Consider the following 23,693-nt stretch of genomic DNA (forward strand, 5'->3'; position numbering starts at 1 on the left):
ACAACTCTTGATAAAGGTCTCTTAAGGCCTGTTCACATCAGTCGACTACGCTACTGTTTCCGCAAAAAAATGGAAACTTTACAGAATTGAAACAAACGGAAATCAACTGCAACGGAAGCATTACCATTGAAATCAATGTTAATGCAAACAGAAGCTATGGTTTCCGTTTGGCTTTCCATTAATCGGTTCCTCGGACGGAAAGATCGAACGGAACCGATGAACAGAAACCCAACGCTAATGTCAACAGGCCCTTATACTTACCACATTTGACCTGCAATGCATGTGTTCCATTATGGTAACTTATAACACATATCTTATTGACAACGAATAGAACTGCATGTAGTGCTCTTCTTCCCATCAAAACAAAAGAAACCCTGCCATAGCCCAACAGACCAGATTTTAAGTCAATGGTATTCATCTGGCACTGGTGGTATCCATTGAACGACAGATCCAGCAGAGCATTGTAGTTTTTGTTATGAACGGAAGCCACAATGCAAATGTGAACATAGCCTAAGCCTGCTGCTTCATGTCGAAAGTTCTGGTAAGCCCACATTTCACACTTTGCAGTTTTTATGCAGTTTTTTTCTGCACATTGGGGGGAGATCTACTAAGCAAAATGCACCAGAATTGTGGCTCAAATTGTAACCAAAAAACCAGCAGCCATGCTGTGCACCAGATTATATGTTTAAGACACTTTTTATGCTTCCCTTGTAAGTATTGAAAAAGTGTTTCGAACAAGGGGCATGGCTAAGAGCAGTCATAAAATGTGGCAGATTCTTTTGACCCAAAATATTGATGTAAAGTACGTCAGTCATGAGGTGGCGTAAGGAAGAGAAAAGTGTCTAACATGTCCAGCAAGATTCAGCAAATTTATCATACAACATGCGCCACTGTAATTAGTTTAGTGCAGTTTCTGTCTGTCTTTATACGTTTTTGGGTATGTGCACACGATAACTGGCTTTTACGTCTGAAATTACAGACTGTTTTCAGGAGAAAACAGCTCCGTCGTTTCAGGCGTAAATGCTCCTCCTCGCATTTTGCGAGGCGTCATTGACGCCCGTAATCTTGAGCTGTGCTTCATTGAATTCAATGAAAAACGGCTCAAATTACGTTTCAAAGAAGTGTCCTGCACTTATTTGACGAGGCAGTCATTTTACGTGTCGTCGTTTGACAGCTGTCAAACGACGACGCGTAAATGACAGGTCGTCGGCACAGTACGTCGGCAAACCCATTCAAATGAATGGGCAGATGTTTGCCGACGTATTGTAGCCGTATTTTCAGACGTAAAACGAGGCATAATACGCCTTGTTTACGTCTGAAAATAGGTCGTGTGAACCCAGCCTTATCCTATGTAACAGGTCAGAGGGGGTTTAGAATAGTTATTTTTTTTAAAAGACTAGGCTCCTTCTATTTTTTTTAAAGGAGCTGCATGCCACAACTGACCTCTGAAGCTAATGTGCCTTCACAGAATCCCGTCCGTACAAAACATATAGTGCTCTATGGCAGAAAACCGGTTCATCTAAAACAAATACAGTTGCAAAACGTAACATAACATTAGGTGCTTAACGTATATACATGAGTAGGTTCAGGACATACACTACCGTTCAAAAGTTTAGGGTCACTTAGAAATTTCCTTATTTTTGCAAGAAAAGCACAGTTTTTTTCAATGAAGATAACATTAAATTAATCAGAAATACACTCTATACATTGTTAATGGGCTAAATGACTATTCTAGCTGCAAACATCTGTTTTTTAATGCAATATCTACATAGGTGTATAGAGGCCCATTTCCAGCAACCATCACTCCAGTGTTCTAATGGTACATTGTGTTTGCTAACTGTGTTAGAAGGCTAATGGATGATTAGAAAACACTTGAAAACCCTTGTGCAATTATGATAGCACCGCTGTAAACAGTTTTGCTGTTTAGAGGAGCTATAAAACTGACCTTCCTTTGAGATAGTTGAGAATATGGAGCATTACATTTGTGGGTTCGATTAAACTCTCAAAATGGCTAGAAAAAGAGAGCTTTCATGTGAAACTCGACAGTCTATTCTTGTTCTTAGAAATGAAGTCTATTCCAATGCGAGAAATTGCCAAGAAACGGAAGATTTCCTACAACGGTGTGTACTACTCCCTTTAGAGGACAGCACAAACAGGCTCTAACCAGAGTAGAAAGAGAAGTGGGAGGCCCCGCTGCACAACTGAGCAACAAGACAAGTACATTAGAGTCTCTAGTTTGAGAAATAGACGCCTCACAGGTCCTCAACTGGCAGCTTCATTAAATAGTACCCGCAAAACGCCAGTGTCAACGTCTACAGTGAAGAGGCGACTCCGGGATGCTGGCCTTCAGGGCAGAGTGGCAAAGAAAAAGCCATATCTGAGACTGGCTAATAAAAGGAAAAGATTAATATGGGCAAAAGCACACAGACATTGGACAGAGGAAGATTGGAAAAAAGTGTTATGGACAGACGAATCGAAGTTTGAGGTGTTTGGATCACACAGAAGAACATTTGCGCAGTCACCAGATCTCAACCCCATAGAGCTGTTGTGGGAGCAGCTTGACCGTATGGTACGTAAGAAGTGCCCATCAAGCCAATCCAACTTGTGGGAGGGGCTTCTGGAAGCATGGGGTGAAATTTCTCCCAATTACCTCAGCAAATTAACAGCTAGAATGCCAAAGGTCTGCAATGCTGTAATTGCTGCAAGTGGAGCATTCTTTGACGAAAGCAAAGTTTGAAGGAGAAAATAATTATTTGAAATCATTATTTCTAACCTTGTCAATGTCTTGACTATATTTTCTAGTCATTTTGCAACTCATTTGATAAATATAAGCTTGAGTTTTCATGGAAAACACAAAATTGTTTGGGTGACCCCAAACTTTTGAACGGTAGTGTACCTTACACTGTATAATTTTTAGACAATATGAATTAATTTGCCCCATTGTTTTAGCCGGAAGCAGAAGAAGAGTCTGTAGTGAGTTGGCGTGTAATTCAAAATTGATATTAAAATGCATGACACTCTCAGAACCAGCCTTGTATCTAACATGGATCCACAGATCTCCCCATTCATTGCTCAGATTGCTCTGTTAGATTTTCTTCAGGCTGGCAGCTCAGGGGTGTGTCCTTTCTGAGGCAGCTCCTCCCCTTCCCTGTCATAGCTTGTATAGGCCGATCGTTCTGTTTCCCTGCCTCTGCCTCCTCCCTAGGAGAAGCTTTACATATGCCCCCATTACATGTCTTTTCAGAGAGAGAGACCAACCCTATATAACTCAAAAAGAAGGAGAGCCTGCAGCTTATACACAGTGAGAGGATGAGCAGGAGAGGGGAGAGCTCAGCGTTGTATGTAAGCAGAGCTTTATGTAGCCTCTCTCTCCATATAAGAAAACTGCTGTCTCTCCTGTGTGTTTCTTACTGTGCGAGTCTCTAGCCATACTATGTGAGTCTCTAGCCACACTACAAGCTGTGTTTCTGAATAAAAGTTTCTTCCCCACTTCTTTACTGACAAGCAGAGAAGGCATTTTCTATTGGCTGGTGGCAGTTGGTGGCAATTGTCTGAGGGAGGAGCATGTGCGCCCATCCTCATTTAGCTCAGTAAGTGGATGTGCACATTACTATACAGAGTAAAAACCATAGGGCGCCATTATAATAAAGTAACGGGAATATCTCGCAACTGGAGCATTTTTGTAACATAAGGTAAAGTACAAAACGAATAAATTTTTAATGCTGAATTAAATTGCAATAACATTTAATACTGACCTCTTTAAGAGCCTCCTTTTTTTATTCATTCCTAGCTTTGCTACAAAAAACTGCATCAAAAAGGAAAGGTGAATCAATTTTGTCGTAGATGTTAACAAAAGGATTATTATACTATCTTCTGCCTAAGCTTCTTTCAAATCTTGGGTCTTTGACGATTTCTCTAAGGTAAAGCACAATAAGTTTATTGAGTTATCAAAATTTGTTCTTCTAAACTCAATTTTTGGCCTGCTCAATACTGAAATATAACTTTAGTAAATGAAAAACTATTCTCATATCCGCTCCTTGTTACAACTAACAGAAGATGCATTGAAAATAGTACTGTGTGAACCGGCCTTAAAGAGACTCTGTCATCACATTATAATGTACATGACAGCAGTGTTTTTTTATTTAGAAAAACGATCTATTTTTACCACGTCATACACTCCTCTGTACAACGCCCACTTGGTCTAAAGTAAAAACACGCCCACTTGGGCATTAAGAAACTAATTAGCATAAAGCTAAAATCGCTCCTAACGTGGTAAAAATAGATAGTTTTTCTAAATAAAAAGCACTGCTGTCACCTACATTATAGCGCCCATCTCCTTATGTAGGATATAGGGCACTTATAATGTGGTGACAGAGCCTCTTTAAGGCTGTCATTTAGGGTTTTAATTTCATTAGCAACAGTGGCATAGCAATAGGTGTGAAGAAGGAGGGGTCCCCATAATGAGAAGAAACCAGTATTAGGAAATGGCACATAGGTACCTGGAGAAGGCTACAGCTTTTGCATCAGTTCCCAGGAGATCAAGTTACGCCGCTGATTACAATGAACTGCTCATCTACAACCAACACTGTTGGCGCAATATACTGCAATACTAATGTATTGCAGTATATTGTCAGTCTTACAGGCTTCTTAGCAGAGGCAGACAGAAGCCAGTCCTAGGGGCCTTCATTAGGCCCCCCAGGCTGCCATGACAACCATTGGCCCCCTCTTTCTAATGCCTCAGATGCTGCAGTCGCGAAAGACCGCAGCATTTAAGGGGTTAAACGGCCAGAAACAGCGCGATCGCTGTTCCTGGCAGTTAGTCCTGGGTGTCAGCTGTAATACACAGCTTACACCCGGAGCGTATAAAGCAGGCTCAGCGCGTGAGCCCACTCCATACATCACGCCCCGCACTATGACGTACCTGGCACATCAATTTGCGGGAAAGGGTTAAAGGTTAAAATGCACTTAAGACTCCTGAGGTATGTGCAAACTATATTTACTTGAGACGTTTTTAGGAGGGTTTTTCCTATTTTAATTTTAATATTGAGGGGTTAAGGTGGGGACCTAGACAGAACTATAAGGATAGGTTCACACTGGGCAGATTAGCTGTGGATTTTCCGCAATGAATTTCATTGCGGAAAATCCACTGCATATTACTGTAGCAGCAAAGTGGATATGATTTGAACCGCTGAGAAAACATGCATAAATTGACCTGCCGTGCTTTCTTTTTTTTATCCGCAGCATGTCAATTTATGATGCGGCTCTTGTTGCAGGTAAAAGCTGCAACAAATAGCAAATATTGAGATTTTTTACAGGCTGTAGCAGTCACATGTAGCGTCATCACAGGAGACTGCGCTGAATGGATACCAGGGGGAGGCGTCACTATGGCAACGCCAGTGGAGGTAAGTATTGGCTTTTTTCCCCTGCTCTTCTTTTCAGAGCGGCGATTCGGGACGAAAATATGCACCACAATTCTGTGCAGTTTTTCGCCCGGAATTCCCTGCGGGTTCTGGGTCTACACAGTGTGTACTTTTACTCAGTGTATCTGACCTACTGCAAACATACTGCAAAACGCTTCAATGGCTTGTTTTTTTTGCGATGACATATGTAACAAAAAATATTAACGTTTGTTAGATGGAACTAAAACGTGGACACCACAACACTACTCCGGTTTTCTTTATAAATCTTTACTTAGTGAATAACCGTATAAACAGATAAAATCAACAACAGTATAAGTTCAACAGTCTATTTATCTTTCAATGGCTCCGCCTGATATCAGTCTCCGTCCTTTACGTGTCTCCGGACGCTACGGGATAATAGCGGCGGGCCTGGCGTGGGTTCTGTAATCGGCTGAAGGCTCACCTTGGCAGTATGCACGGTGTCCGGTTAGTCCACTCTTTGGATCGTTGGGTCAGGGGTGCTTCTCTCGTGTAATGGCGGCGGCCTGGTCACCATTGTTCCCAGTCTCTGACTCACGGTACCAGATTGCAATCTGCTGGATAGGACTCCTAGGTTCTTCTTTTCTCACACCCAGTCTGGAGCTCCTTATCCTGCTGCTCTCTCTTTCTGGCTGTCTACTTTAACTTTCAATATCTCTTCCCTGAGCTCATATCTCATGCTCCTGCGCTCTCTCTTACGTCATGGCCGCTCTGCTATGCACTTGCTCATCTCTCCACTATTCCGTTTTTAGCTCCTCCCCCTTTAACCCCACGTTTTCATGTCCAGTGTAATCTGTCCAGCAACTCACTGCAGTTACTCTACCACCATCTAGTGGTCACTAACGATATAACAGGCATTATACAATAGTAAGTAACAAACAATGCTTCAACCTCCTACACGAATAGGAGGAAGGGGTGAAGTAGACAGACGTCCAAGGGCTGACAAAAGGGGGGGAAACAGAAGGGGACTGGGACCCCTGTGACCGACATTGGGAAGGGTGCTATTACCCCTATCGTACAAGGGGGCCGGGACCCCTACGATATTGTGGGTACGGAGGGGACTGATACCCCTATAACTCAAGTGGGCTGGAACCCCAAAAACCAGTCCGGTAAATGTGTGGAGTGGGGGCTGGAACCCCTCCTACAAGTTCCCCAAATGCTTGGTTCATAAATTTCCTCCAAAGTGCCTTATACATTCTTCTGGGCTCAGTTGACTTACATTGTGCCACATTGATAACATACATGCGCCATTTTAAAGTTAATGTTCCCCTTTGAATAGCATCGTGTTTTTTAAAATCTAAGGCCATGTTCAGACATGGCGTATTTGTGTTGTGGATTCAGCATTGCAAATACGAAGCAATTCACAAAACAAGTGAACTGGGTTTTCAAAAATAGAAATTCGCACTGAAAGCAGAGCATGCTGCAGATTTTCAAATCTGCAGCATGCTCAGTCTGTTGTGGAGAGGCAGTGAATTTTCACAGCAGATTTCAACCTTTGCTATGAATAGACTGAAACCTGCAGCAAATACGCTACTAATTCTGCAACAAAATCTGTATGTTTCATATGCAGATTGTGACACAGATCTGTTGCAGAAGATGGGTTTAAAAATCTGCACTGATTGATTACTTAATATATCTTTATAGAGCTTTATCTGAAACATAGCTCTAATTCCCATACATGGTTAAAAGATAAAATTAAATTTGCTAGCAGCCACCACTAGAGGGAGCTTACTGTATACTTTTTAACCCCTTCCCTCGGCAGCTATTTATCGAATTTTCATTTTCGCTTGCTCCTCTCCAAAAGCCATCACTTTTTTATTTTTCCGTCGATAAAGTCGTATGAGGGCTTGTGTTTTACAGGACAAGTTGTAGTTTTCACGGCATCATTTATTGCACCATATAATGTACTTGGAAACTGGAAAAACTGCTCTTTGTAGGGTGAAATGGGAAAAAAACAGCGATTCCTCCATTGTTTTTAGGTTTCATTTTTACGGCGTTCACCGTGCGGTAATACGATTGCGGCGATACCAAATATATATCTTTTTTAAAATATATTTTACTACTTTGACAGGAATGAACTCATCGTTAAAAATAAAATTAGTTTTTTGTCGCCATAACCTTTTTTTTTCTTTATACGTGCCCCCCATCCACATTGGCAATCGCTGCGATTGGTCGGTCAGTTCAGAACGGCCAATCGCGGCTATTTGCGGTTATAACCTATCACTGCCGCAGGGCACAGTGATACGGTGGGGATTGGTGCCACCCCCCCCCCATCGCTACCATTGGTTGGTTTGCATAGACCGACCAATCGTAGCCATGGTGGGCTTTTCAAACACCCTGCACCAGCTCTTTCCGGTTAGGAACAGTGAGCAGAGCTGGTGTGATAGTCTGTGAACCGAAAACTTACCCTTGCTGAGGCCTTCTGTGTTGCGTGATCACTCACTGTGATCATCATTATCAACTGTACAGCTGCAGCAGCAGTACTAGTGATTCCTGAATTTCCCTTTCCCAGTCCCTGTTCCAGTCCCCCAACCCCTCCCCCCCCCTTTACCCCTTCTCCGTGTACGTCCTGTGGCCGCTGATCAGTGACCATTATCACTGATCAGCAATTTTTGGCACAAGACGTTTTTTTTGTCGGTTTTGCATCCATCTCTGTGTGTGCGCCTTGCGGCCACTGAGTGCTGATCAGTGACCGACATCACTGATCAGCATCTGTGGTCATTTTTTTTTTTACACGTTTTCTTTTTTTATTTTTCTGCCAGCACCATCTCCGTGGGTACACCTTGCAGCCTCTGAGCGCTGATAAGTGACCTCCTTCGCTGATCGGCATTTGTGCTGATTTTTTGGCGCAGTTTGTTTAATTTTTGGCCTGTTTTTACTGCACCATTTTCATGTGTGCGCCCTGGGCCACTGAATGCTGAGTCCATAATTAGCCTCAGTGATAATTTATTGCCGCAGGTTTTTTTGGGGCCTTTTTTTCTCCATTTTTCTGCCAGCACCATCTCCGTGTGTGCGCCCTGCAGCCCTTGAGTGCTGATCATTGACCACCATCACTGATCGGCATCTGTGCTAATTTTTTGGCGCAGGTTTATTTTTTGGCCTATTTTTACTGCACCATCTATTTGTGTGCGCCCTACGGCCACTGAGTGCTGAGTCTATAATCAGCCTCAGTGGTAATTTGTTGACGCAGGTTTTTTTGTCCATTCTTTTATATATAAAACTGTAAAAAAACGAGTTAAATAAAATATAGTTGGGTGCAGCTACTACCTGCATAGGTAGGACGTTACGGTAGCGGTAGTTTAGGTGTAGCTAGTACCTGCAATGGGAGGACGTTAGGGTAGCGGTAGTTTAGGGGTAGCTAGTACCTGCATAGGTAGGGCGTTAGGGTAGCGGACGTATAGGATAGTGTCCGTTTTATAATTAAAAAAAATGACATAGCATGTAATTTTAAGTAGTTTTAGCTATACAATTTTTCTAAAGTTAGTGTCAATTTACTGTACTAGATTTCTTATTCTACAGTTTTTTCTAAAATATAGTGTTACATTTAGTGTCAGTGGTTACAGTAGCATTATAGTTTTAGTCTAAATTTACTGCAGTATATTTTTATACTACAGTTTTTTTAGCACTAATATATAGTGTTACAGATTTAGCGTCAGTTAGTGACGGACATTCAGTTTTTCACTAAATTTTACATAGCGTAGTTTTATAGTTTTAGTCTAAATTTATTGTAGTAGTTTTTGTACTATTTTTTTTTAGCAGATTCAGCGTCACTAAATCTTAGTTAGTGTCAGGTAGTCAGGACATTCTTTACAGTTTTATATAGCCATAATTTTTTGTTACTGAAGCTTGTTCAGTAAATTTTTTGTATAATTTTTTTTTTACTGAACTTTTATTTTCTTTCATTCTTCTCTTCTTTTTTTTTTTTTATTCAGCAATTTTGAAATACACATGTAAAAGCACAACACACACAACCCCCTGTATAAGAATAAAATTAGTGTTACACGTGTTCAAGCACTACACTCCGCCCCGCCCCCCTAATAAATATGTCCCAATCATCCAGAAGGGTCTATTCAGCAGAGGAGAGATACGCCATCCTGGCCTCTGACACTGATTCCGCCAGCAAGGGAGAAGAGGAATTCGCCCCATACTTCATGTCCTCCTCCTCATAATCCGGTGATGAGGAACCCCCGCAAAGGCGACCCAGGAGATCAGCTGAGGCAACCTCCCATATAAGTGATCCCGTCTGGAACCCGCCCCCTGAGAATTATGAACCTCAGATCCCCGAATTCGTAGGCAGCTCAGGAACTGAAGGCCTCACATAAATAGATTTTTTTAAGGTTTTTTTCAGTGAAGATTTAGTGAATTTAATGGTGGCCCAGACAAATTTATATGCCCAGCAATTTATTGCCCAGAACCCCACGTCATCATATGCTAGACCCTTCAAGTGGACCCCTGTAGATGCAGCGGAGATGCTCAAATTTTGCGTCCGTGTGCTGCATATGGGGCTAGTAAAGAAGCCACAGATCAGGCAATACTGGAGTACAGCTGTTATGTACAACACCCCAATTTACCACATGGCAATGCCCCGGACACGCTTTGAAGCTATTCTTACATTTTTGCATTATAATGATAATGCACAGTGCCCGCCCTGTGATGACCCCACATATGACAGCCTATTCAAAATCAGGCTAGTCATTAATCATTTCTGCACCAAATTTCAAGAAGCCTAAAGCCCCCCAAAAGAACATTGTAATAGACAAGTCCCTGTACATTTTAAGGGTAGGCTAAAATTCCATCAATACCTGCCCAATAAGAGGGCAAGGTCTTGGATAAAAATGTACAAACTGTGCGAGAGTAGCTCAGGGTTCACCTACAGGTCTCCTTTTTTTTGAAGGGAAGGACTTCCGGATTGAACCCCAAGAATGCCCCCCCCCCCCCCCTGTCCTGGGAGTTAGTGGGAAAATAGTGTGGGATTTGGTGCACCCACTGCTGGACTAGGGTTATCACCTTTACGTGGATAACTTCTACACCAGCATTCCACTATTTAAATACCTCTCCACCAGAAATACTGCAGCATGCGGCACGGTGCGCAAAAACCAGAGAGGCCTCCCTAAAACACTGCTTGGTTAACATGTTAGAAGGGGTAAGAGCAGGGCATTATGCAGCGAGAACATGTTGTTCGTCAAGTATAAGGACAAGAGGGATGTCCTTCTCTTGAACACAATACATGGGAACGGCAGCGCCCCTGTCCCTGTACGAGGTACCACCACAGTGACCCACAAGCCAGATTGCATCGTGGGCTATAACAAGTACATGTAAGGGGTTGATCTCTCAGATCAAGTGCTGAAGCCCTATAGTGCCATGAGAAAAACAAGAGTGTGGTACAAAAAGTGCACATGGTACAGATGGCATTGTATAATGCATACATGCTATCCAAATGTGCAGGCCGGACAGGGTCATTCCTTCATTTTAAAGAGATTATCAAGGTGCTTGTGTTTGAAAACCAGGCAGGGGAGGGCCCAAGCACATCTGCTGAAAGCGAGGGTGCATGTATTGTACCAGGGCAACACTTTGCCGGCATCGTTCCCCAAATTGCAAAGAAGGGAAGATCCCAAAAAAGGTTCAGAGGGTGTAGCAAAAGGGGCATAAGAAGGGACACCACTTATCAGTGCGATGGCTGCCCCAAAAAACCTGGCCTCTGCATAAAGGATTGCTTCAAGGCTTACCACACATCTATGAGTTATTAATTTTATTATTTATGTACCCTTATATTATACTCTGATTTGCTTTTCACAACTTACACATGCCCCCACATTATAAATTGAAATACCAGTAAATACGGCCTAATTCAAATAAATTCAGACAAAAAATCTGTGGGGTCAAAATGCTAATTGATAAGTTCCTTGAGGGGTGTAGTTTTCTAAATGGGGTCACTTTTGGGGTATTTCCACTGTTTTGGTCCCTCAGGGGCTTTACACATGCGAAGAAAAATAGCAGTTTATAACCACATATGGGATATTGCTGTGCTTAGGAGAATTTTCTTTATAAATGTGGGGGTGCCTTTTCTCCTTTAGTCCTTGTGGAAATGAAAAAAAATTTAGGTTTAGCTAAATTTTATAGGAAAAAATGTAGATTTTTTTTATTTTCACGGCCTACTTCCAATAATTTCTGCAAGAAAATCTGTGGGGTCAAAATGTTAATTATATACACTTAGATAAGTTCCTTGTGGGGTGTAGTTTCCTAAATTGGACCACTTTTGGGGTATTAAAACTGCTTTAGTCCCTCAGGGCCTTTGCAAAGGCAACATGGCCTCCACAAACCAATTCAGAAAAATCTGAATGCCAATGTAACGCCCATGGCCGCGGACCGTCGGGATTACTCACCCCCCGACGGCCGCAGCCATGGATCTATGAGCGCTGGCCCGCATCTGCTCAGGAGACGCCAGCGCTCACTTCCACTTCGTTCCGCTGTATCCCGTAGGGTCGCGCGCACGCTCATGCCAAGCCTTAAAGGGCAAGCGTGCACACATGTAAAAAATCAGTAATTAGCCCATACTCACCCTGGACTATAAGAAGGGCCCTGCCCCTTCCTTCAGTGCCTAAGCATTGTTGTGTTTACCCGTGTTAGTCTTTGCAAACGGTCCCTTAGTGTTTTCCAATCCCCAGTGTTCCTGTACCTGCTACCTGTATCCATGCTACTTTGTTCCTGTGCCTTAGTGAGTTGGAGCCGTGTTGTGTCACCGATCACGCCTGCTGTGTTACACCACGCCTGGTGTCTGCTGCCAAGGTCCCATCCGAGCCTAATCATCGCTACTGTCTCAGCTACAACAGGTACCCTTACCCAAAGTATAGACATTGACTTGGTACTCTGTTTGGCCAGCTGCTATCCCGCTACGGCGATATGGCCCAGTGGATCCACATACCCACAGATCGTGACAACCAAATAGCACTTCTTCCCTTCCGAGCCCTGCCGTGGGTCCAAACAGCCTTTTTTGACCACATATTGGGTATTGTTATACTCAAGAGAAACTGTTATACAAATGTTATGGTGTTTTTTTCCTTTAGTCCTTTAGATTTTCATTTTCACGGCTTACTTCCAATAATTTCTGCAAAAAACCTGTGGGGTCAAAGTGCTAGCTATACCCTTAGATAAGTTCTTTGAGGGTGTAGTTTCCTAAATGGGGTCATTTTTGGGGGGTTTCCACTGTTTTGTCCCCTCAGGGGCTTTGCAAATGCAACATGGCCTCCGAAAACCATTCCAGTTAAATTTGAGCTCCAAAAGTCAAATGCCGCTCTTTCCCTTCTGAGCCCTGCCGTGTGACCAAGCAGGCGTTTATTACCACATATGGGATATTGTTTTACTCAGGAGAAACCGCTCTACAATTGTTGGGGTGCTTTTTCTCCTTTAGTTCTTGTGGAAATAAAAAAAACATTAGCTAAACACCCATTTTATTGAGAAAAATGTAGATTTTCTTTTTCACGGCTTACTTCCAATAATTTCTGCAAAAAACATAAAAACTTGTGGGGTCAAAATGCTAACTATACCCTTAGATAAGTTCCTTGAGGGGTGTAGTTTCCTAAATAGGGTCACTTTTGGGGGGTTTACACTGTTTTGGCACCACGGTACCTCCTCAAACCTGACATGGTGCCTAAAATATATTCAAATAAAAAGGAGGCCCAAAATCCACTAGGTGCTCCTTTGCCTGTGTTTGAGTACATTACCACACTAGGAACACATGTGGAATATTTCTAAAAACTGCAGAATCTGGGCAATAAATATTGAGTAGTGTTTCTCTGGTACAACATTTTTTTGTTACAGAAAAAAAATAGATTAAAACTGATTTTCTGCAAAAAAAAAAGGAAATTTGTAGATTTCACCTCCACTTTGCTGTAATTCCTGTTAAGCACCTAAATGGTTAATAAACTTTCTAAAAGCTGTTTTTAATACTTTGAGGGGTGCCGTTTTTAAAATGGGGTGATTTATGGGGGGTTTCTAATATATTGTGCCCTCAAAGTCACTTTAGAACTCAACTGGTCCCTAAGAAAATAGGCTTTTGAAATTTTCTTGAAAATGTGAGAAATTGCTGCTAAAGTTCTAAGTTCTAGAAAATAAAAGAATTTTAAAAAAACGATGCCAACATAAAGTAGACATATGGGATATGTGAACTAGTAACTATTTTGTGTGGTATTACTATCTGTCTTACAAGTAGATACATTTAAATTATATATATATATATATGTGTATGTATATATATATATATATATATATATATATAATAATGTTTTGGTAATTTTGTATTCACTGTTGTCAACACTGGCAATTGATCACTAGAAATCTTTTTAAAAGTGTCGGATTTGAATGTATATCAGTATTGTTTTGTTATATATACTGGCTTAATGTTTACTCATTATGCTAACACGGAGTGCTGTGGGACTTTCTTATATATATATATATATATATACAGGGTGGGCCATTTATATGGATACACCTAAATAAAATGGGAATGGTTGGTGATATTAACTTCCTGTTTGTGGCACATTAGTATATGGGAGGGGGGAAACTTTTCAAGCTGGGTGTTGACCATGGCGGCCATTTTGAAGTCGGCCATTTTGTATCCAACTTTAGTTTTTTCAATGGGAAGAGGGTCATGTGACACATCAAACTTATCGAGAATTTCACAAGAAAAACAATGATGTGCTTGGTTTTAACGTTATTTTATTCTTTCATGAGTTATTTACAAGTTTATGACCACTTATAAAATGTGTTCAAAGTGCCGCCCATTGTGTTGGATTGTCAATGCAACCCTCTTCTCCCACTCTTCACACACAGATAGCAACACCGTAGAAGAAATGCCACCCGATCTGACCCCCTTAGACTTTTATCTTTGGGGTCATCTGGAGGCAATTGTCTATGCTGTGAAGATACGAGATGTGCAGCAACTGAAACTACGGATACTGGAAGCCTGTGCTAGCATTTCTTCTGCAGTGTTGCTATCAGTGTGTGAAGAGTGGGAGAAGAGGGTTGCATTGACAATCCAACACAATGGGCAGCACTTTGAACACATTTTATAAGTGGTCAGAAACTTGTAAATAACTCATGAAAGAATAAAGTAACGTTAAAACCAAGCACACCATTGTTTTTCTTGTGAAATTCTCGATAATTTGATGTGTCACATGACCCTCTTCCCTTTGAAAAAACTAAAGTTGGATACAAAATGGCCAACTTCAAAATGGCCGCCATGGTCAACACCCAGCTTGAAAAGTTTCCCCCCTCCCATATACTAATGTGCCACAAACAGGAAGTTAATATCAACAACCATTCCCATTTTATTTAGGTGTATCCATATAAATGGCCCACCCTGTGTATATGTATGTATATATATATATATATATATATATATATATATATATATGTGTGTGTGTGTGTAGGGTGTGCCCAGAACCCACTTATGTATATATATTAAGCACCAAATGTTATTCTATGTAATGCAACTGTATTTGTATCAGGAGAACAGGTTCTTTTCCATAGAGCACTATATATTCTGTACGAACGCGACTCTGTGAAGGCAGATTAGCATCACAGGTCAGTTGTGGCGTACGGCCCCTTTAAAAAAATGGGTGGAGCCTAGTCTTTTTAAAAAATAAAAAAAATATAAAGATTTTTTTTTTTATAGTGACAGTTGGTGAATGATGGAGGAGAAAGACAGAACGAGTAAGGGCCTGTTCACATCACCATCCGCTTTCCGTTCCGGGGTTCCGTCTGAGGTTTCCGTCGGGTGAACCCCGCAACGGAAAGTGAAAGTGAAACCACAGCTTCCGTTTCAGTCACCATTGATATCAATGGTGACGGAAACATCGCTAATGGTTTCAGTTTGTCACTATTCCGGCAGATTTCCGTTTTTCCGACTGAATCAATAGAGCAGTCGACTCCACTATTGATTCCGTCGTTAAAATGAAAACCTGCCGGAATGGTGACGAACGGAAAGCATTAGCGATGTTTCCGTCACCATTGATAGCAATGGTGGCTGAAACGGAAACTGTGGTTTCACTTTCACTTTCCGTTGCGGGGTTCACCCGACCGAAATCTCCGACGGAACCCCGTAACGGAAAGCAAACGGTGATGTGAACAGGCCCTAATGTGTGTGGGATAAGCAGGAGAGGGAGAAAAAATCCATTACAGAGTGGGTGGATTTGCTGAGCAGCGCGTGAGCCGCTGTTGAATAGCCGGACAGGGCGAGAAAACTGCCAGAATTGATATGGGCAGGGCGAGAGATGCCAGATTGTATAACCGGGCAGGGCGAGAGCTACCAGTTGAGATTGCTAGGTAGGGCGCAAGCTACCAAGTGACTGATCCACCAAAAATACTTTGTATTGCTAGGCTGAATGTCGTATCGCCAGCTAAGCACTTCATATGAGAACAAAGATCCCCTGCACCACAAGTTTACCTTGAGACTGAACCATTAGCCAATCCGATGTCCCATTCCCACCAGTTAAAATCAGAAACTGCCAAGTATAGAGCCTATTTATTAGTTAAACCGTCAAGCTTATGTACCAAATATTGTAACCATGAAGATTGTGCCTCTGTTAGAGTAATGTTCTGTTCAGCATCTTATACCTGTGTCGTCTGAAGTTCTTGCCGTGCAATTTCCTCTGTGGGGCAGTAACCATCCTAAACCCTGTTATATATGTGATCTGTGAGTGGTCTGAGGAGACCGTAACTAAATTTAACGGAAATAAAATGGAGCTGGATTGGGTTCTAGTGACATTAGCCCCAAGCATGGCAAAATTGTGTACAGAGGAAAGACCCTGGAAGAGCAGGTCTTCACAAGAATGCCAGGAGTCCCAAGATAGAAGGAGGGGCTACCTAAGCAAGGAGGAAGTAAAAAAGACTGAGGAGCAATGGGGGTGGTGGGAGCAGTATTTAAGCTCTGTGCTCAGTCAGTCTGACGTCGGGGCTAAAAAAACAGAAAGGGTCCGGCAACCCGGCACCATAATATGGTTGTATCACACCAAGGGATATGGTGTCATCAAAGTGGACACTGCCAGACGATCAAATGGAGGATAATGCCTGAACGACTGAAGAATTTCTGGAGAGGTGAGTGTCAACGCGCGGGGAGTGGACCCACTGGCCAACCAGGTACAATACAATGTCTATAGTCCAGAAAGGGTACCTGTGGCAATGTAGACAGTAGCGGGGATTCAGGCTTAAGATAATGCTCCGGCAGCAGACATACACCCGGTGGATGTAACATAGTAGATGCAGCGGAAGACACAGCTCGACTTCAACTCTAGACGGCACAGAGGCACGGTAGCACAGGATACAGGGTACAGGCAGCAGGAACGGGTAACACTGGGAACTGGAAAACACTAGGAGACCCTTTGCAAGACAAACTATAGGTATACAACAACACTCAGGCAATGATCAAGAGGGACAAATCTTTTTTATAGTCCAGCAGCATTCTGGACTGATTGCAGATCACCAGCAATAGTACGCGCACTGGCCCTTTAAGGCCGTGCGTGCTCACTGCAGGAGACAGTCTCTGCAGCAGGAAGTGAGTGCCGGCGTCTCCCAGGAGGGAGATGCCGCCGAGAACTCACATGTCCATGGCCGCGGTCGTCAGAGGGTAAGTCAGAACGACGGGCCACGGCCATAGGCGTTACAGTAAACCCCCTCTTACGCCCCCTCTTCTTGGGACTAGAGCGGGAGATAAACTTCTTCATGAGGATAGGAGCATCGATGTTCTCCTCTGGCTCCCGAGACCTCTCTTCTGGACCAAATCCCCTACAATCCAACAGATAAAACTTTCTTCCTCCCACTTTTCTTGGTGGCCAGGATCTCCCTTACTTCGAAAGTCCCTGACGAGCCGCCAGGGGCCACTGCAGAACTAGGAGTCAGTCAGCCAGACCTTCGTACCTGGAAGAAACTAATGAGACTCTTGTCTTCTAGTGTCCGCCCTTCTCTTCATGCGGTCCACCACCAGCAGAATAGAAGATCAGGTCTGTTGCCATATCTGCAGAAAATCCCTGAAGGTAGAGTCGTTGCAGGCACCTGGGACATAGTAGAGACAGGAAGAGGTATTCGAGGATGTTGGCCGTAGACGATGAAGAACGGACTGGAGGTGGTGGACTCACTAGTATGGTTATTATAGGAGAACTCAGCCCACGGGAGCAACTGCATCCAGTCATCATGCCGCCTGGAGACAAAGTGCCGCAGATAATTCTCCATAATCTGGTTAACCCTCTCGACTAGACCATTGGACTGGGGATGGTAGGCCGAGGAAAAGTCCAACTTTACACAGAGGAGACCACAGAGTGCTCTCCAGAACTTTGAGCAGAACTGGACCCCTCGAGCTGAGACAATATGCAGAGGCAAGCCGTGCAGATGGAATATGTGTTGAATGAAAAAATCGGCCAGTCAAGCAGCAGAAGGCAGGCCAGTCAGGGGAACAAAATGAGCCATTTTGGAAAATCGATCCACCACCACCCAGATCATATTGCATCCAGCAGAGAGAGGCAAGTCTGTGATGAAGTCCATTGCAATATGTTGCCAGGGGCCATCGGGCACAGGCAGTGGCTGGAGCAGACCAGCGGGTCTGGAGTGGGCAACTTTATTTGCTGCGCATACCGTACAGGAGAAGACAAAGTCTATGACATCTTTGGGCAGTGTGGGCCACCAGAACTGATGGGTAATTAGGTCTCAGGTCTTACGGGCACCCACGTGACCTGCCAGCTTGGAACTGTGACCCCAGCGAAGGATTCTTCCTCTGTCTGCCAGACATACAAAAGTCCTTCCCAGGGGAATGTGAGGATTGACAGAGAAGATGCAGGAAGGATCAATAATACTACTGTGCAGGATGTTTTTCCCGGGCGGCTCCACATGTCTTTACAGCACCTGATTACCTTCCTAGACTATGGTACTGCGTATATCCTCTATTGATGCTAGAGGACTAAATAGTCCTTTTAAACGCAGTCTCTTATGGAGAGAAGCTAGGGTCCTCAAATGTGAGGTACTTTTTGTGCAAGAAATACACTTCCATGCGGACAAGACTCCGAAATTTTCTTCCTGTTCGGCTAAACGCAAGGGGGTTATGATCGCCATTAAGTCCTCAGTTGCTTTCAGTTTGAAGTCTCTCATTCAGAATCCTCAGGGTAGATATTTAGGTCTTGTGTGTGAGCTTAATAATGTGTTATATACATTTGTTAATGTTTATTTCCCTAACAAACGTCAACACCAGTATTTTCGTTCTCTGTTAACTAAGATCAGGTCGTTTGCCCAGGGTCTTTTAGTTTTGGGTGGTGATTTTAACTCCATATGTGATCCCAATAAGGATACCACAAATAAAACTAAACTCACTGTGCCATTGTCCCCGGTCCTGGTTGGGGAGGGCCTGTATGGTGTGTGAAGGTGCTAGCATGGGATGGAGCGGGATTATACATATTTTTCGCAATCTCATCTTTCTTACTCCAGAATTTATTTATTTCTGGTGGATGGTAGAGCGCTCGTTCAGTCTCGATCTTCTGGTATAGGATAGATTACTTGGTCTGACCATGCCCCTGTGTCGCTTTCTTTGGCAGAAAAGTTTTCCTCGCCCTCTCCCTCTCAATGGAAATTGAATGATTATATTCTTCATCATCCTGAGTATGCCGAGTGTTTAAAAACAGAATTGTCTCATTATTTTTCTACTAATTTAGGCTCTGTTTCCTGTACTCATGTTCTATGGAACGCACATAAGGCCTTTATGAGAAGTTCACTTATTAAAGCTTGTTCTTGAGTTAAGAGGAAGCGTGAGGCTGACATAGTTAACATTACGCATAAAATTGCTGCATTAGATTTTAGGAATAAGTCTGCCCCATCTCCCATTCCCGCTTCTGAATTGCAGTCATTGCGCTTAAAATTACAGACCTTACTGGCTTCGCAACATGATATTTTTCTTAAGCGTATGCAAGTACAAACATATGTCCATAATAATAGAGCTGGAGCATTATTGGCGAAAAAATTTAAACAGACAGCCTTACGTTCCCGTATAGCCTTTTTGTTGGACGCTAGAGGTGAAAATATTGTTAATCCCAGACGGATTGCTGAACAGTTTAGGCAATATTATAGCGCTCTTTATAATATAAGGGGGGATGCCGCGACCTTTCAGCCATCTGCCTCTGATATAAATGACTTTTTGGACTCCGTGTCACTACCACCGTTTTCACAGACTCAGTTGCAAGCTCTGTCTGATCCCTTTGATCTGGCTGAGATCATCAAAGCTTTCTAAGCTATAAAGCTATCTAAGCTTTAAAACCCTTTAAGGCTCCTGGACCTGATGGATTCACCAATGCCTATTACAAATGTTATGCCCCTATCTTAGCTCCACATTTACTAGAGGTTTTTAATAAAGCAGCATCTGAAGGCTCGTTTCCTACAGAAATGTTGTCTGCCACAATTGTTACTCTCCCGAAGCCTGGGAAGGAGCCCACTAGCCCGGCGAACTTTCATCCAATATCATTATTGAATTTAGATATAAAGATATATGCGAAGATTCTGTCTGATAGACTATGTCATATTATCCCAAACTTAGTTAATTCTGATCAGGTGGGTTTTGTGTCTGGTCGTCAGGCTCCAGATGGCACGAAGAGGTTTATTGACCTCGTTAAATGGGTGGAGGCCTCTCGAGCGCCTTCTCTGCTGTTAACTTTGGACTTGGAGAAGGCATTTGATAGGGTACCTTACTCATATTTTGTCGCGCTTTGGGTTAAAGGGGCATATTGGATCCGCCATTCTAGCACTGTATTCTAATCCCTCGGCTACGGTATTGACCTCTTTGTTCCTTTCTGACTCCTATAGTATTAGTAATGGCACCTGTCAGGTGTGTCCACTGTCTCCACTTATTTTTGCTTTGGTGATGGAGCCCTTGGTGGAGGCCATTAGGAGAAATTCTAGGGTTAATGGTATTGCGGTGGGCTCCTCAGTTCATAAGGTTGGCCTTTATACGGACGATGTTCTTATCTAAATTACTGATCCAGTTACATCCTTACCAGCAGGAGTCCCAGGTGGAGATTGGAAGGGTTTCTTATTACTCAGTTAATGCTTCTGAATCCAAGATATTGAATTTGGGGGTTGACTCGCAGTCTAGAAATTTGTTGCTATCTAAGTATCCTTACGAATGGAGGACCGTATTATGTATTTGGGGGTGTATATAACTAGTCCTAGCTCTGCACTCTTCTCTAGGAATTATACACCATTGTTGGCTAAAGTTTCTAACATGTTGGAGGGGTTCTCTAGGCCTATGATCTCCTGGGCGGGTAGAGTGGCTGTGGTGAAGATGATGGTTTTACCAATTGTGCTGTATTTGTCCATACTGTTGTAATTCCTGTGTCTAACTCTTATCTTCTTAATTTACAAAGGATTATCACTAATTTTATTTGGGCTGGGAGAAAACCCAGAATTTGTTTCTCTACTATGACCAGGCACTGGTCTTGTGGGGGTATGGTAGTCCCGGATGTCAAGAAATATTATCATGCCACTATTCTTTCTCATCTTAAGCATTGGTGGAGTGGTCATTCGGATCTTAGATGGGTGGAGATTGAGACAGCTGCTGTAGCCAGACCCTTGATTTCTCTGTTGTCAACTGGTAAACCCACACAGCTTGCAACATCTGTCAGCATTTCCTCAATTACTGCTTCATTGTCTTCATGGAGATTTCTAGTGGCTTCCACACCTTTATCTGAGTGTTCGACCCTGAAATGATTACCGCTAGGTTACATTTCCACTGTTTTGCCTGACCTTAATATTCAGAGTTGGGTGTCAGCTGGGTTGAGCACAATAGGTTCCCTTTATGACCCCACAATCTTATCCTCGTTCCAATCCTTGGTCCTCAAATACGGAATTCCTTAACCCCTTCCCTCTTTAGCCACTTTTGACCTTCCTGACAGAGGCTCATTTTTCAAATCTGACATGTGTCACTTTATGTGGTAATAACTCCGGAATGCTTTCACCTATCCAAGCGATTCTAAGATTGTTTTCTCGTGACACATTGGGCTTTATGTTACTGGCAAAATTTGCTCGATATGTTCAGTATTTAATTGTTAAAAACACCAAAAATAAGCGAAAAATTGCAAAAATTAGCATTTTTCTCAATTTAAATGTATCTGCTTGTAAGACAGGCAGTTATACCACACAAAATTGTTGCTAATTAACATCACCCATATGTCTACTTTAGATTGGCTTCGTTTTTTGAACATCCTTTTATTTTTCTATGACCTCACAAGGCTTAGAACTTTAACAGCAATTTCTCACATTTTCAAGAAAATTTAAAAAGGCTATTTTTACAGGGGCCAGTTCAGTTGTGAAGTGGTTTTGAGGGCCTTATATATTAGAAACCCCCAAAAAGTCACCCCATTTTAAATACTTCACTCCTCAAAGTATTCAAAACAGCATTTAGAAAATGTCTTAACCCTTTACACATTTCACAGGAATTAAAGCAAAGTAGAGGTGAAATTTACAAATGTCATATTTTTCTGCAGAAATAAATTTTTAATACAATTTTTTTTATAACACAGAAGGTTTTACCAGAGAAATGCAACTCAATATTTGTTGCCCAGTTTCTGCAGTTTTAGGAAATATCCCACATGTGGCCGTAGCGTGCTACTGGACTGAAGCATCGGCCTCAGAAGCAAAGGAGCACCTAGTGGATTTTGGGGCCTTATTTTTGTTAGAATATATTTTAGGCACCATGTCAGGTTTGAAGGGCTCTTGCAGTGACAAAACAGTAAAAATCCCCCAAACGTGACCCCATCTGGGAAACTAGACACCTCAAGGAAATTATCTAGGGGTGTATTGAGCATTTTGACCGCACAGGTTTTTTACAGAAATTATTGGAAGTAGGCCGTGAAAATTAAAATCAACATTTCTTCAAAGAAAATGTAGGTTTAGCGATTTTTTTTTCTCATTTCCACAAGGACTAAAGGAGAAACAGCACCGCAAAATTTGTAAAGCAATTTCTCCCGAGTAAAACAATACCTCACATGTGGTAATAAACGGTTGTTTGGAGACACGGCGTGGCTGAGAAGGGAAAGAGCGCTATTTGGCTTTTGGAGTTCACATTTAGCAGGAATGGTTTGCGGAGGCCATGTCACATTTACAAAGCCCCTGAGGTGACAAAACAGTGGAAACCCCCAACAAGTGACCCCATTTTGGAAACTATACCCCTTGAGGAAATTATCTAGGGGTATAGTGAGCATTTTGACTCCACAGGTTTTTTGCAGAAATTTTTGCAAGTAGGCTGTGAAAATGAAAATCTACATTTTTTCAAATAAAATGTAGGTTTAGCTAATTTTTTTTTTCATTTCCACAAGGACTAAAGGAGAAAAAGCACCATAAAATTTGTAAAGAAATTTCTCCCGAGTAAAACAATACCCCACATGTGGTAATAAACGGCTGTTTGGACACACGGCGAGGCTGAGAAGGGAAAGAGCGCCATTTGGCTTTTGGAACTCAAATTTAGCAGGAATGGTTTGCGGAGGCCATGTCACATTTACAAAGCCCCTGAGGGGATAAAACAGTGGAAACCCCCCACAAGTGACCCCATTTTGGAAACTACACCCATTGAGGAAATTATCTAGGAGTATAGTGAGCGATTTGACCCCACAGTTTTTTTGCAGAAATTATTGGAAGTAGGCCCTGAAAATGACAATCTAAATTTTTTCAAAGAAAATGTAGGTTTAGCTAATTTTTTATAATTTCCACAAGGACTGAAGGAGAAAAAGCACTGCAAAATTTGTAAAGCAATTTCTCCCGAGTAAAACAATACCCCACATGTGGTAATAAACGGTTGTTTGGAGACACGGCGTGGCTGAGAAGGAAAAGAGCGCTATTTGGCTTTTGGAGTTCACATTTAGCAGGAATGGCTTGCGGAGGCCATGTCACATTTACAAAGCCCCTGAGGGGACAAAACAGTGGAAACCCCCCACAAGTGACCCCATTTTGGAGACTACACCCATTGAGGAAATTATCTAGGGGTATAGTGAGCGATTTGACCCCACAGTTTTTTTGCAGAAATTATTGGAAGTAGGCCCTGAAAATAATAATCTACATTTTTTCAAAAAAAATCTAGGTTTAGCTAATTTTTTCTCATTTCCAGAAGGACTGAAGGAGAAAAAGCACCACAAAATTTGTAAAGCAATTTCTCCCGAGTAAAACAATACCCCACATGTGGTAATAAACAGCTGTTTGGACACACGGCAGGGCTTAGAAGGGAAAGAGCACTAT

This window comes from Rhinoderma darwinii, chromosome 1 (assembly GCF_050947455.1).
Source record: "Rhinoderma darwinii isolate aRhiDar2 chromosome 1, aRhiDar2.hap1, whole genome shotgun sequence".
Taxonomy (NCBI): Eukaryota; Metazoa; Chordata; class Amphibia; order Anura; family Rhinodermatidae; genus Rhinoderma; species Rhinoderma darwinii.